This window comes from Theropithecus gelada, chromosome 18, assembly GCF_003255815.1.
Source record: "Theropithecus gelada isolate Dixy chromosome 18, Tgel_1.0, whole genome shotgun sequence".
NCBI classification, from domain to species: domain Eukaryota; kingdom Metazoa; phylum Chordata; class Mammalia; order Primates; family Cercopithecidae; genus Theropithecus; species Theropithecus gelada.
The window spans coordinates 12,415,410-12,428,886 of record NC_037686.1 but is presented as its reverse complement, the minus strand read 5'-3'; the positions used below and the strand labels follow the sequence as shown (position 1 = coordinate 12,428,886).

Genomic DNA, 13,477 nt, shown 5'->3' with positions numbered 1-13,477 from the left:
TTTTTTTTTTTTTGAGACAGAGTCTCCCTCTTGTGCCCAGGCTGGAGTGCAGTGGCGCAATCTTGGCTCACTGCAAGCTCCGCCTCCCGGATTTGCGCCATTCTCCTGCCTCAACCTCCCAAGTAGCTGGGACTACAGGTGCCCGCCACCACGCCCGGCTGATTTTTTGTATTTTTTAGTAGAGGTGGGGTTTCACCATGTTAGCCAGGATGGTCTCGATCTCCTGACCTTGTGATCCGCCCGCCTCAGCCTCCCAAAGTGCTGGGATTACAGGCGTGAGCCACTGTGCCCGGCCTACAGATTCTACTTTTCAAACATCAACTTACAAACTTTCGAAACACTATAATTTTAGTTTCTTTGTTTTAGAAAATCTATTTCACAAAACTTAAAAAGTAAAACATTTTCCAATGCCATGCTTGTCTTGTTCTAAATATTAACTGTATGTGTATAAAAACAAATATCAAGAACAAGTTGTCCATACCTTTGTCAATTAAAAAAATTAAGTGTAAATTTTGATAATAGTGGCTATTTTTCTGATATAATGTTGCAAAGTTTTTATTCAAACAGCCACGATTACTTGTTAATTGACATCATAACTATCCACTTCAACAGAATAATTAAGTCATTTTTCTAATTTTATTACGAAAAAATCTGGGCTGGGCGCAGTGGCTCACGTCTACAATCCCAACACTTTGGGAGGCCAAGGCAGGTAGATCACCTGAGGTCAGTAGTTCAAGACCAACCAGGCCAACATGGTGAAACCCCATCCCTATTAAAAATAAGAAAATTAGCTGAGTATGGTGGCACACACCTGTAATCCCAGCTACTCAGGAGGATGAGACAGGGAGAACTGCTTGAACCCGGGAGGCAGAGGTTGCAGTGAGCCGAGACTGCGTCTCAAAAACAAAAACAAAAACAAAAAAAGGCCGGCTGAGGTGGCTCATACCTGTAAGCCTGGCACTTTGCGAGGCCAAGGCAGGTGGATCACCTGAGATAGGAAGTTGGAGACCAGCCTGACCAACATGAAGAAACCCCATTCTCTACTAAAAACACAAAAATTAGCCGGGCGTGGTGGCACACACCTGTAATCCCAGCTACTTGGGAGGCTGAGGCAGGAGAATCACTTGAACCCAGGAGGCTGAGGTTGTAGTGAGCCGAGATTGAGCCACTGCACTCCAGCCTGGGAGACAGAGCGAGACTCCAACTCAAAAAAAAAAAAAAAAAAACCAGAAAACAAAAACCTAGCATAATATTTGTCACACCACAGGTTTAATAAACGTTTGCTTAATTATTATAACTGCAATTTGCTTGAGAAAGTTCCGTGCCAAGTCCATGGGTCAGTTTTTTATAATCTTTCCTTATAGCTAATTTGATTCCAAAATTGAGACTCAAACATTTCCTTAAAATTTTATCAATACGGTCATGCATCACTTAACGTATATTCTGAGAAATGCCTCATTAGGCAATTCTGACATTATGTGAACACTCTAGAGTGTACTTACACAAACCTACGTGGTATAGCTGACTACAACCTTGGGCCATATAGCATGGCCTATTTCTCTCAGGCTACAAACCTGTACAGCAGGCAACAGTACAGAATACTGCAAGCAACTGTAACACAGTAAGTATTTGTGTATTTAAACATAACTAAATGTAGAACAGATCAGTAATTACACAGTATAAAGAAAAATGGTACACCTGTGTAAGGCAGCTCTACTATCATCTTAGAGGATCACCATCATGGACTGAAACTTCCTTAGGCAGAGCATGACTATATTGTAACAACTTCAACTGTGGCAGAAAACACATTTATATAAAGCGGAGAAACTATTAGAAACCATCAGGCCCAACTACCTTTTGTTTCAAATTGCTAAACTAAGGCCTAGGGAGTTTACTGAACTGACCAAGGCTAAACAGCTCTTCACCATCAGAAATGAAACTAAAATCTAGAGAGTGCTCTACCTTCCAGTCCTTTCCTTATAACACCATATTGCTTTCTCTGCTCCTTCCAAATGTCTGACTGCTATTATTTTTAAAGTATCCTTATCTGTAAAATATTAATCACATCAGAACAAAAGTTAGAAGTCAACACATTTGCCAGGAAACAATTTGAAGTATTAAACTTATACACAACCACCACCAACTTTCTCCACCTCACCCCAATTTCTACTTAATGCTAAGAAACTGAAAAGTTACATTAAAAAATTAGAGAAGTGAAAATCCTCTTATGTCAGTTGAAGAAAACCTAGAATCCACATTTTGTTGGGAACAGAGGCTGAAAATCAAACAATCTTGAAGTTTCAGTGGTCAGTCCTTTTCCTCCCAGCACTTCCTGTTCTGTCCTCACCCCCAATAACTCAGCAAAAGTATACCTACGAATTATGCATTCCTTCACACACATTACCGCAAGACAATCAGGACTTTTTTCTTTTTGTTCTAGGTATATATGAACAAGTCATAATTGCGATACTGATTGTCACTACTGTGATGAGATACTAAACGCATTTTTTTTTAAATCTAGGATTTGTCTTTAGCATAACTTGGACTTCTATTCGCTAAAATAGTACGATGTATTTATTTAAAATAAATCTTACTAGAGACTAGTTTAACTTCAACTACAACAAATTTTCAGTTTATATTAGAAATATCAAAATGACCTTTAAATTAATGATTGAAGGATTGCTTAAGCTATTTTGTAAAATCACCTTCTAGAATAAAACCTTGAGAGCAAAAATCTAAAGAATTAACTTAGAGCTATGAAAAAAGCATTAAGCTAGTTTTATAACATTTTAGTAGAGCTGTACTCAAAACATTTGTCTGTAGTAGTAAATTCATATAAATCTGCCTACAACCACATCCCTACATGCAATTTAGAATTTATTCAGTATTTATTGTGGTAAGGGCTGTTCTCAAAGATGCTATAAAACAGCTCCTTGACACAGTGAATACTAGGTCAAGAATAACAGACAAGCATGGAAAGAAATAACTACAATGCAAGGAGAGGTGTGTTTTGACATAAGTGTTTTGTGGGAGCACAAAGAGGTCATAACACCAATGTCTTGCTAAGTATATGCCATAATGATGTGTACTTAATGTTCAAATGTATGGTCTTCCTGTACCTCATCCTTCCTCTGGTTATACAAGTTTGAGCACTACTTTTCTCAATCCTCTCTAATCTCCATCCCAAATTAGCCAAACCCAAATTACCAAAGACAAGATAAGTCAAAGGAATTGTCTCCAGATTTTCAGTAGACAGTAGTGGTAAAAGCAAGGACAAGACGCTGCTGTGGCTGGGTGTGGTGGCCTATAATCCCAGCATTTTGGGAGGCCCAGGCAGGTGGATCGCTGGAACCCAGGAGTTTGAGACCAGCCTGGACAACATGGTGAGACCCTATCTCTCCAAAAAGTTCAAAAATTAGTCAGGCATGCTCCAGTCTGGCCAACACAGTGAAACCCCGTCTCTACTAAAAATACAAAAATTAGCCGGGCGTGGTGGTGCATGCCTGTAATCCCAGCTACTCGGGAGGATGAGGCAAGAGAATCACTTCAACCTGGGAGGCAGAGGTTGCAGTGAGCCAAGATCATGCCATTGCACTCCAGCCTGGGCAACAGAGTCAGACTCCGTCAAAAAAAAAAAAAAAAAAAAAAAGTAGCCAGGTATGGTGGTGCACACCTGTGGTCCCTGCTACTCAGGAGGCTAAAGTGGGAGGATCCCTTGGGCCCTGGAGGTCAAGGCTGCAGTGAGCTGTGACTGTACCACTGCACTCCACTCTGGGCAACAGAGCGAGATCCTGTCTCAAAAACAAAGCAAAACAAAAAAACAGAAAAGATGCAACTGTTGCTATTTGCTTGGCATATTTATAAGCTGAGCAACATTTTAAAAGCAGCAAAATTTGCCTATGGCATCTTCCAGTCTGGGGATTGCCATATATAGCTGATAATGTATTTGCAACTGTTGATGTCCATCTTCTCAAACACCAGGGATAAAGAAAGAACAAAAGAATGCAGAGTTCCTACTAGCAAAATTCAGGCAGCCACAGGGGATATGCAATGTATAGCTAATTCCTCTTGAAGGCCTTCCACTTCCTAGGAGAAAGTAGAGTCCAAAGAACCTACATGCCAGCAGTTCTACTCCCCTCCCCTAAACAGCAGTAAAAGGAGCAATTCTAAGAATCACAGCTTAAAGCAAAAGGAAGTATAATGCTACAAGGAACCTGCAGTCTCACAGCTTACTGTACATTTGAACAAGAGAAACTGAAGGGCACTGCTACCCTAGATTTGGTAGGCAGGGGAAGGAGTTGAGGCACAGAGGCTTGTAACTCAGTCCATTAGTACCTCAACAGTACATTATTCTATACTCTAAAATTACAGGATTCTCTGTCTTTCCTGGAGTGGGCTTTCAGATCTTAAAGGTAAGCCCAAATCCAGACCAGGATATATTGCCATCAAGTCTGCTAGTTCCAAGACAACAGTAGTGCTGCCGTAGCCAACGATTCCTTGGCATACAGACATGTGAAAATGATATTGGCGGCAGCACTGGCTCTTCTCTTTCACCCTCTACTGTTACTATAGCTCCTTTTGCTAAATCTGCGTCTGAGTTTAGACAGGAGCTGGATGGTTAGTAATCACCCAGCAGCTGCAGCTGAGCAATACTCAGCCTAATTGTGGCACTGGAGCAGCTGAGAGGAAGAAAAGAGATAATACACACCCTGCCATAGCCATACACGAACTACCAATAAGACAACACACTTTAATAGAAACAGATGATTTCCTTTAAAGAAAAGTAGTTGTACCTCACTATAGCACTTACATTTATATTATAAACCTGTTTAAATGTGAACTGAAGGTGACCTAAGCCATGTAGGGTTCTAAACAATGGAAGATCTTACTAAAACTTCCTGTAAATATTCACACAACAAAGCCTGCACCACAAACATCACCTTTACAACATGACCAAAAGTTCCTGTGATATAAGAATCTGGCACAGATGTGATCCCTTCTTCAACTCTACAACAATGCAAAGCCACAATGTGAACAACTAAAACAGCAAGCCATTACATAAAGCAAATAAAATAGCATGACCCAATGATTCTCTGCATTTCTGAAACTCCAACACCATATTGTAATTTAGAACCAAAACATATTCATCCTTCAGGTGCTGCAAATCTTCATAAACTTTAAACAAAAGCTTATTTTATGCTGAGATTTCATGGCATTCTTAAGAATATAAAAACTAAGGCTGAAATTACTGATCTAAAGAATTACCGTTCTAGAAAACTGAAAATAGATAAAAGTCAAAACTTACGATCTTGATGTCATAATTGAGTTTTGTCATGTTATGTAATTTTCAGAAAAACAGAGTATTTGATGACAGAACAGTATCCATTCGTTCAATAAACATTTTGATTATCTTCTATTGGTTATTTACAATACACAAGCTGAAGCGGATTTTAATTTTGTAAAACCTGTGTCTTCTCTCAAAATATTAAAACAATTAACTTACGAAAGAAGACCAAGTAGAACTTTATTTAGAATTTTTTTCCCAACAATTCTCTAATTATTGTACATTTGGGAGTATTTGACTTTTTTTTTTTTTTTTTGAGACAATCTCACTCTGTTGCCCAGGTTGCAATGCAGTAGCACTATCTCAGTTCACTGCAATCGCTGTCTCCGGGTTTCAAGCGATTCTTGTGCCTCAGCCTCCCAGGTAGCTGGGATTACAGGGGTGCACCACCACACCCAGATAATTTTTGTACTTTTATGGGGTTTCACTATGTTGGCCAGGCTGGTCTCAAACTCCTGGTCTCAAGTGATCCCCTTGCCTCCGCCTCTCAAAGTGCTGGGATTACAGGTGTGAGCCACCATGCCCAGCCTAACGTGTTCAAAGTCGTTACACATACCAGCTGGTATACAACAATTATGATTTAACAAACCTATTCCTATTGCAAAGGATAGCCTAGGTAGTGTTCTAAAGTCAGTCACCAAATTATGTTCTTAAACCAAGCACCTCATATAGTACATTACACATCGGATTCCTTAAAAAAAAATTCATGTAAAATAAAACATAGAAACAGATTCTGCACACAAACGTAGGGCTTAATGAATTACACTAAAACCAATACCCCTGGTAACTCCTATCAGGTTAAAAGAACTTTGTCACCACTTCAGAAGTCAGGTCCCTATCACAATCTCCTCCCTCTTCCCATATATTTCCTTTCATAGAACCACAGGTATTCTATGCTTCTATTTTTGCTTTCACAGAAATTTCCTTGCAGGTTTTTTCTTTTTTAATTACCCAAGTTTGGGCGACACCAGAGTTTAGCATCACTTAAATTTTTTTGGCGTTAGTCTTCTTTCTTACTATAATGCTAATAGAATTAATAACTGATGCCTACACTGATGTTGTAAAGAAAAACTACCCATAGTAATAAATTATTTACTGTCTAACATGATGCAAATTTCAACTTTGAATAAGTCTTACACCATCGGTTGGTAATATTTCACTTATACAGGTTTACTTCTAGTCTTTTAGCACATTTATACTTTTATCAATACATACCATGAAGGAATTCTACTTGCATAAACAATTTTTCAGCTTGTGAATTTCCTGAACTAAAACACACACACAAAAACAGCCCATGTATTAATATCATATACTTCGACCATAAGACAAATTCCACCTCACCCCGGAAGACAGGTCAAAGCTGTAATTTCACTTTCAGATGAACAGAAAGGAATCAATTTTGTGGTTTATGAAGTCAGCAAAACCTAACTGCGAAATTAAAGCTATTATAACATTACGGTGGTTACAACAGAGTATATATTTTAAGAGCCCTTTTATCTTTTATTCTGGAAACATGGATATAAACTGTTTTGTTTTCAGATCAAAGGCAATTGTCTATTTCAAATGTAGGACCCTCTGAAACGTCAACCAGCATTTAAAATCTCCACCGACTTTTAGCTAATGTCCAAAAATTAAAATACAATTTAACTTCCTTTTCTTACATGTCAACTGTGGCAGAGGTCTCACATTTATAAGCAAACAAAAACAACAAAACCATATATATTATTTGCTAAAGTAAAACTTCCTTACTGTACAATATATGAAAATCGTAAGTGATGCATACAAGATCCTTGGTTCATACAAGATACTCCTTTATTACCTGACCAAAATGCTTCCTGTCCACCGTGTGCCAAGCACTGTGACAGTTAAGATATTAGATTTACCATGCACCTTTCCTTAAATGTAGTCATGTGTATACATTTAGTAATATTTTCCTTAGTGAGTTATTTAACTTTAGAAATTTAACAGGATGGTTTAAACACATTTAAAATTATCAAGACATCTTTGGCACTAATCTTACAATACATGAAGATACTATAATCATATTATATATACGTGAAATTAACTATGTGAAAACACACATCCGTGGAACGTATATACATAATAAATGGTATGGACATAAAATTGTGCTTCCACCAGACTTTCATTATTTCCTTTAATAATGTACAAATTAGACCGTATGTTATTCCACGCCTATATCAATTAATTATGCAGAAAATAATTCAACCAAATCCGAACTGTTAAGTCCTACTCACTACAAAACAAAAACTAAAGTCCCTACACCAGACTTGATTTTCAAAGAGCTTCTTAAAACTCTGCTCCATGCCCAATAAAGTGAAAGCTGGAAGCAATTATCAAGAAGAAAAACACACTTTAAGACAAAATTTTCTTTAACACATGTGGACAGGGAACCGAACGCAACGGGAGGCGGAGTGGCATGAAAAAGTGGACGCTGAATGGTAAATTTCCCAACCCCCAATCCAAAACAAAGGAAAACTTTAAACATGTTGCGGTTTTCAATCAAACCAAGTAAAGCCCGAGAGGCTCACCCACTCGCCCCACACACCCTCTCCTCTCCCCGCACAGCTGCTACCGGCGTCGGCCGACACACAGACCCCCAGCCTTTAGGACCGAAAAGGGACCGCTTCCCTCGCCCCCGCTTCGGCCGTGTGGGCAAAAATAAACCTCGCCTCCACGCCGCCGGGCTGTCCACACGACCCCAAAGACAAGCGGTGGAGAGTGTCCCCACGCCCCTGGGACCTCAGGTCGGATTTGGGCGGGACCCGGCAGGACTGAACGGGGCACAGACCGAGTCAGGGGCGAGCAGGTAGCGCGGGGAACGAGACGAGCCCGCCCGGCGAGCCGGGGGAGGGGAGAAGTTTCTTCCCAACTTCCCGACTCTGGCCCGCGGGGGCGGGGAACCGCGGCGGTGCTGGCAGCTCCGGGCGCTGGGGCCTAGCCCTGTCCGTGCCGGGGTGGACCCCTCCGCCCGCGGGGCCCCACCCGGTCCTTACCTGTCCTCCGGCCGCGCTCTCATGAGTCGCTGCTGCCGCAGCTCGAGGTGGCGGGAGGGGGCGGAGGGCGGAGGCGAGGCCCGCGGGCCCTCTCCCTCCTCCACCTCCTCGTCCCGGGGCGCCCGGCGGCAGCAACCACGGCAGAGCCGGCCCGGGACGCGTTGCTTCAGGACGAGGGAGTTCCCTGGCTCCCCACCCCTCGGCCTCACTCTCCACCTCCTTCCCCCGGCCCCGCCCCCTCACTTCTAGCGGGGGCGGGGGCGGGCGCGGGGCGGGGGCTGCGGCTACCTGCGCGCGCCGCCGTCCGCTCACCGGAACTCGGGCCACGCCGGCCAGGCTCCAGGGCCCCCAGCCTTCCGGCGCCTACGCCCCCGCCAGGTCCCCTCCGCGGGCTCCGGGCCGCTTTGCTGTGGTCTGGGTATGCGACCGGTCCGTGTCACTTCTCCCGACCCAACATGGCGGCGGGGTCCGGGGCGGATTCCCGCGGGCGGCGCAGGCTGAGGGGGCGTGAGGAGGAGGTGCTTCCCCGCCCGGAGAGCAGGCCCGCGGCGCCCCTTCCCAGCCGCGAACCCACCGACGCTCGGCTGCCGCGGGGATTGAATGGGGCGCCCCGATTCCGCCCCTCTGCCTTTCTCTTTTCCTTGGCCCGGCTCTACGTAGTGCCCAGGGCTTTGGGACTTGTTTTTGCGGGGGAGGACGGGGTTGAGTTTTTTTGGCTGGCTGCTTCTCAGCACTATGCTTCCGCACCCTTTGTCGTTGGTAGTAAAATCTCAGCCCAACCGCGTGAGCCGGGGGCGTTACTCACACCCTCGTCACCATCCAGATGCCGTCCAAACAACGTTCACGTCTGGCCTCCTTCCGAGGCAGGGATCCTGTCCCTGCCCCCAGGAGCTTCCTGTTAACTGTAGGTCGAACCAGCCTTGCCGGGAGGGGAACCGAAGCTGAGTTATGTTTGGCGACTATCTCAGTAATGGTGGCTTTGGCTTATGTTGGGACAGCGTATATCTATATGATGCTGGCGGCAGCCCAGTGAGGGAAGTGCAACAAGTATGGTTATCCTGCTCGAAAGCTGTGGAAACAGCGACCCCGAAAGTGGAGGAGCCAAGCTGGAATCGTGTCGGTCTGAAGCCGCGCACCTTTCCTATGAGCCTCGTAGCCAGTCGCTGAAGAAGGGGGAGGACCCGGAAGGATGGGGTGGGGGCGTAAAGATGGGGTAGGGGCGTTAATCAAGGTCCTCATGAACTGACCCTTGAGGCCCTTCTGCTGCAGTCACTTCTGCCTTGTCAGACTTTCGGAGTAACTTCCTTTCTTTATTTCCTCTTTGGTGGGGTTATCAGAATAGTTGTGTGACTATTGGTTTCCTTTGCGGTTTTTAGTGAAATTCAGAATCATCGACAGATACGAAATAGTACAATCATACGTGTCAGTATTTCGGTGTTCTAGGAACTTAAGGAAATGCACATAAGGGTTTGAACATTTTTTTCTTCAGCTCACTAAATGAACGAAAGGTAGGCGTAGGCATTAAAGATACACATAATGTGGAACGGTGCTGTATTTTCTTTAGCTACTAAAACTTCATTTGTCTTTGTCTCAGGGTTGTAAAATTTTATGTAGGTCTATATTCAGCTTTTATTAAAGTAGAAAATTCCTTGAGCTGTTGAGTTTCTTCACTAAATAGAGATGTCTTTGTTTTCTTAAACACTCAGTCTAAAAACCAGCTCTGAAATACGCCGGGCACGGTGGCTCACACGTGTAATCCCAGTATTCTGGGAGTCCAAGACAGCAGGATCGCTTGAGCCCAGGAGTTGGAGACCAGCCTGGGCAACATGGGAGACCTCCTATCTAGTAAAATATATTTTTAAAAATAATAAATGAAATTAAATAGTAGTTTGCCCCAGTTTAAGGGGTAAGGTGGCTTTGAAGATGTTCTATATGGAGTTTTAAAGTTGGGAGAGTATGTCAGAATGTCACCTACAAGTTATAGATTACATTGACTTACTGAGTTTGCCTCTCTTCGCCCTTGCTTTTATTTTTATTTTTTAATTACCACATTCCCTGATTTATTTTTTAGTATATTCATCAATGTCAAACTTCAGTCTGTAAATAACCTGGAAAGTTTTCAATCTTAACATTTAGTGGCTCACTTGTTTCCAGGAATATTTTTTTTAAACAAATTTTAATGAGGAAGAGAAAATCTGGAAAGTCTCACTGAGTTTGATGTAACAAAAATTGCTTTTAATCTGTTCATCCTGAAATGGACAAATAAGCTTGCCCCTACTTTTCCCTTCTGCACAGCATAGAGGTGTGGTATGTACATGTGTGTTAGGGAGTGATAAGGAACTTAAGTCTTGAAACCCCTGGAAAAGTCTGCTGGAGGAAAAAGCTAGGGGAAAGCTTTAAACAAACAAACTTTATGAGATATGTCCCTATAAAAGTAAAATGTTTTCATTTAAGTTGATTAATGCTTAAAATTATTTGGCTGGAAGTTTGAAAGGTTGAAAGTTGAACTAGGGCCCACTCAGTACCACCTTGGAACCTGTGATTCTACCAGGAAATGTTTTTGTTTAGGATAAACCTGTCCTACGTGCTATCACTGATCTGCTGCTGCTGCTGCTTCCGCCACTGAGGCTATGATGATGATTTTTTCCTGGTAACAGTAAAAAAGCCTACAGCCCTACACAAGGTGCATGTATTGCCTCTTTTCTAACAACCATCCCCTTACCACCCTCCTCAAATCCGTTCAGTGCCTGACATTATCTGCACCACCTTAGCTTTGCTACCTCCACCTGGCCAAGACTGCTCCTATGTCCAGTTAGGAAGAATATGAGGACCCCTCTAAGGATAAATTTAGAAGATCAGGAAAAAGGAAAGTGTTTCTCCTTGAGTGTTAGGCCTATTGTGACAAGCTCAGTGGAGAAATGCACCAACTCATCAAGTTCTCAATGCTCCTGATGTCTTCATGGCCTTGAGGACTGAGGTTTCTATATTACAGTTTTATTTCCCCTCAACTGGGAAAGGACTGTCTAAGTGACCTAAATAAATGTATATAGAGGGCCAGGCGCAGTGGCTCACACCTGTAATCCTAGCACTTTGGGACGCTGACATAGGTGGATCACCTGAGGTCAAGAGTTCAAGACCAGCCTGGCCAACGTGATGAAACCCCGTCTCTACTAAAAAAAAAAATACAAAAATTAGCCAGGTGTGGTGGCATGCGTCTGTAATCCCAACTACCCCGGAGGCTGAGGCAGGAGAATCGCTTGAACCCCAGGGACAGAGGTTGCAGTGAGCTGAGATCACGCCACTTCATTCCAGCCTGGGTGAACGAGCAAAACTCCGTCTCTAAATAAATAAATAAATAAATGGATATAGAAGGACATGTCTTGCAATGAATAGATGTCAATCGAATGTGTCTTGCAATTAATAAATGTCAAATAGGCAATCTTACATGAACTTCAGCAAGTCTACCTCCATCTTCTTGCTCCCTTTTGTTACTCTCTCTAGCTTTTAACTTCTTCACTACCTGGTTTACAGTCTTAGAATTTAACCCTGTGCTGAGTATGCCTTCTCCACTCCAGAACTAGTTTCTGGCAGTATAGTCTTTGCTATTGGAATCTCCTTTGGGGACATCTCTTGTTTTATTTCTGACTTCAGTTCTTTCTAGTTCTGCAGCTTGACCCAGGCCTGTTTTATCTACCAAAGTCCCTGGTTTCAGCTCTAGATTCTGGTACCACTCTGCTTATTCCTAGGTAGCTTTACCCACAGCTTCAGACTATCATAGGCTCAGCTTGGTTTCTCACTCTGGTGACAGCAGTTTCTAGGCCAGATGAGCACCTTACATTCTCTCACATGCCCTCTGCCGAGTAGAATACAGCCAGTAGTGGACACCTCTTGAGGGTACCTGTTTAACTCAAGTTCCTCTTCTCTGAGAATTACTCCTTCAATAGGTAGCACGTAGGCCTATGATCAAAGTACTGCTAATCCCAGGCTCCAGGCTGAAAGTTTGAATTTTGAGGAGTAACATAAAAGTGACTCGGTTAGTGATTATTCATGGTGGCCATGGTGGAATTAAGTCAAATGGCAGAAGATGAGTGTCCAGGGGTGGAGGACTCCAGTGCTGGTGGTGCCTGGGTCGTGAGCACACCATCCTCGTGGCAGAATCTGGACTTTGTCTCGCCTTCCTTGCTTCCTGCCTGAGTGGGCTCCTCTAGTCTTCCTGTTGATTCTCACCATCCTCCAATAAATTCCCTTCATGCTTCAATAGAGACCATTTTTGTTCTTTCCAAATGAAAACCATTACTTAGTCTTTGCTACTTACTTGTGCAGCCAACAGTAAACTCGGGAGCTGTGAGGGTGGCATCTCCTGCCACGTGCTCAGAGAGGCAGTGGGAGTGGAATGGGGGATCCAGTTTTCACAGAGGATGAAGCAGGCACAGCCAGAGGCGGGAGATAAGAGAATGTGGGACCCCCACACTGAGACTTGGGACTTGTGACTTTTGCCACTGTAAGACCCCAAACCTAGAACAGAGCTGGCAGGTCAGTCTCTCCTCCTGCTTGCCCATGGCAGTCATGGCTTTTAGACTGCGCATAGCATATACTCTCCCCCAGAGCATTAACACCATCCTCAGAATCCTCAACACAATTCAGGCAACAGCCACCGCAAAACTGGAGTTAGAATATGTTGAAAACCATTTCATATTTCTGCCCTATCAGCTTATAATTTCCTCCTGAGATCTATATTTGCAATTCCTGTAGTCGTTACCAAGTGTTTGGCCCATACTTTTCTGAAGTATTAAGCTGATAGTCATGTCAGTGTCTGACATTGAGTTTAGACACCAGTAAAATTGCTACCAGATTGCTACTTCCTGGAAATCTTTACAAATGGGTTATGAAAAGTAGAACATAACATTGCTTGAAGGCAAGAAGTTAAAGTAGATTGTTTATCTGCATTGAGTGTTTAGAAAAGAAACTATAAATCAGGTTCTTATCTTTAAAGTTAACGGACATTAGATCATGAAACATAAAAGGTTAGTGTTAAGGAAATTTGTATTAGATGTTTTGCAAGGTAACACTATAACTGGGTTTTTTTTTTTTTTTTTTTTTTTTTTTTTTTTTTTTTTTT

At 42.9% G+C, this 13,477-nt stretch overlaps 1 protein-coding gene across 2 annotated transcripts in view; it reads right to left on the bottom strand.

The window, feature by feature from the left end:
• The window catches only part of YES1 (YES proto-oncogene 1, Src family tyrosine kinase), an 89,055-nt gene extending 80,441 nt beyond the window's left edge, over nucleotides 1–8,614 (bottom strand). The window contains exon 1 of one of the 2 annotated variants that reach the window (XM_025365479.1): nucleotides 8,359–8,614. The gene's annotated coding sequence lies outside the window, so the exon portion shown is untranslated. The remainder of the gene's footprint in view (nucleotides 1–8,358) is intronic. The other variant, XM_025365480.1, reaches the window with a different exon arrangement.
• Between the last annotated feature and the right edge of the window lie 4,863 nt (nucleotides 8,615–13,477).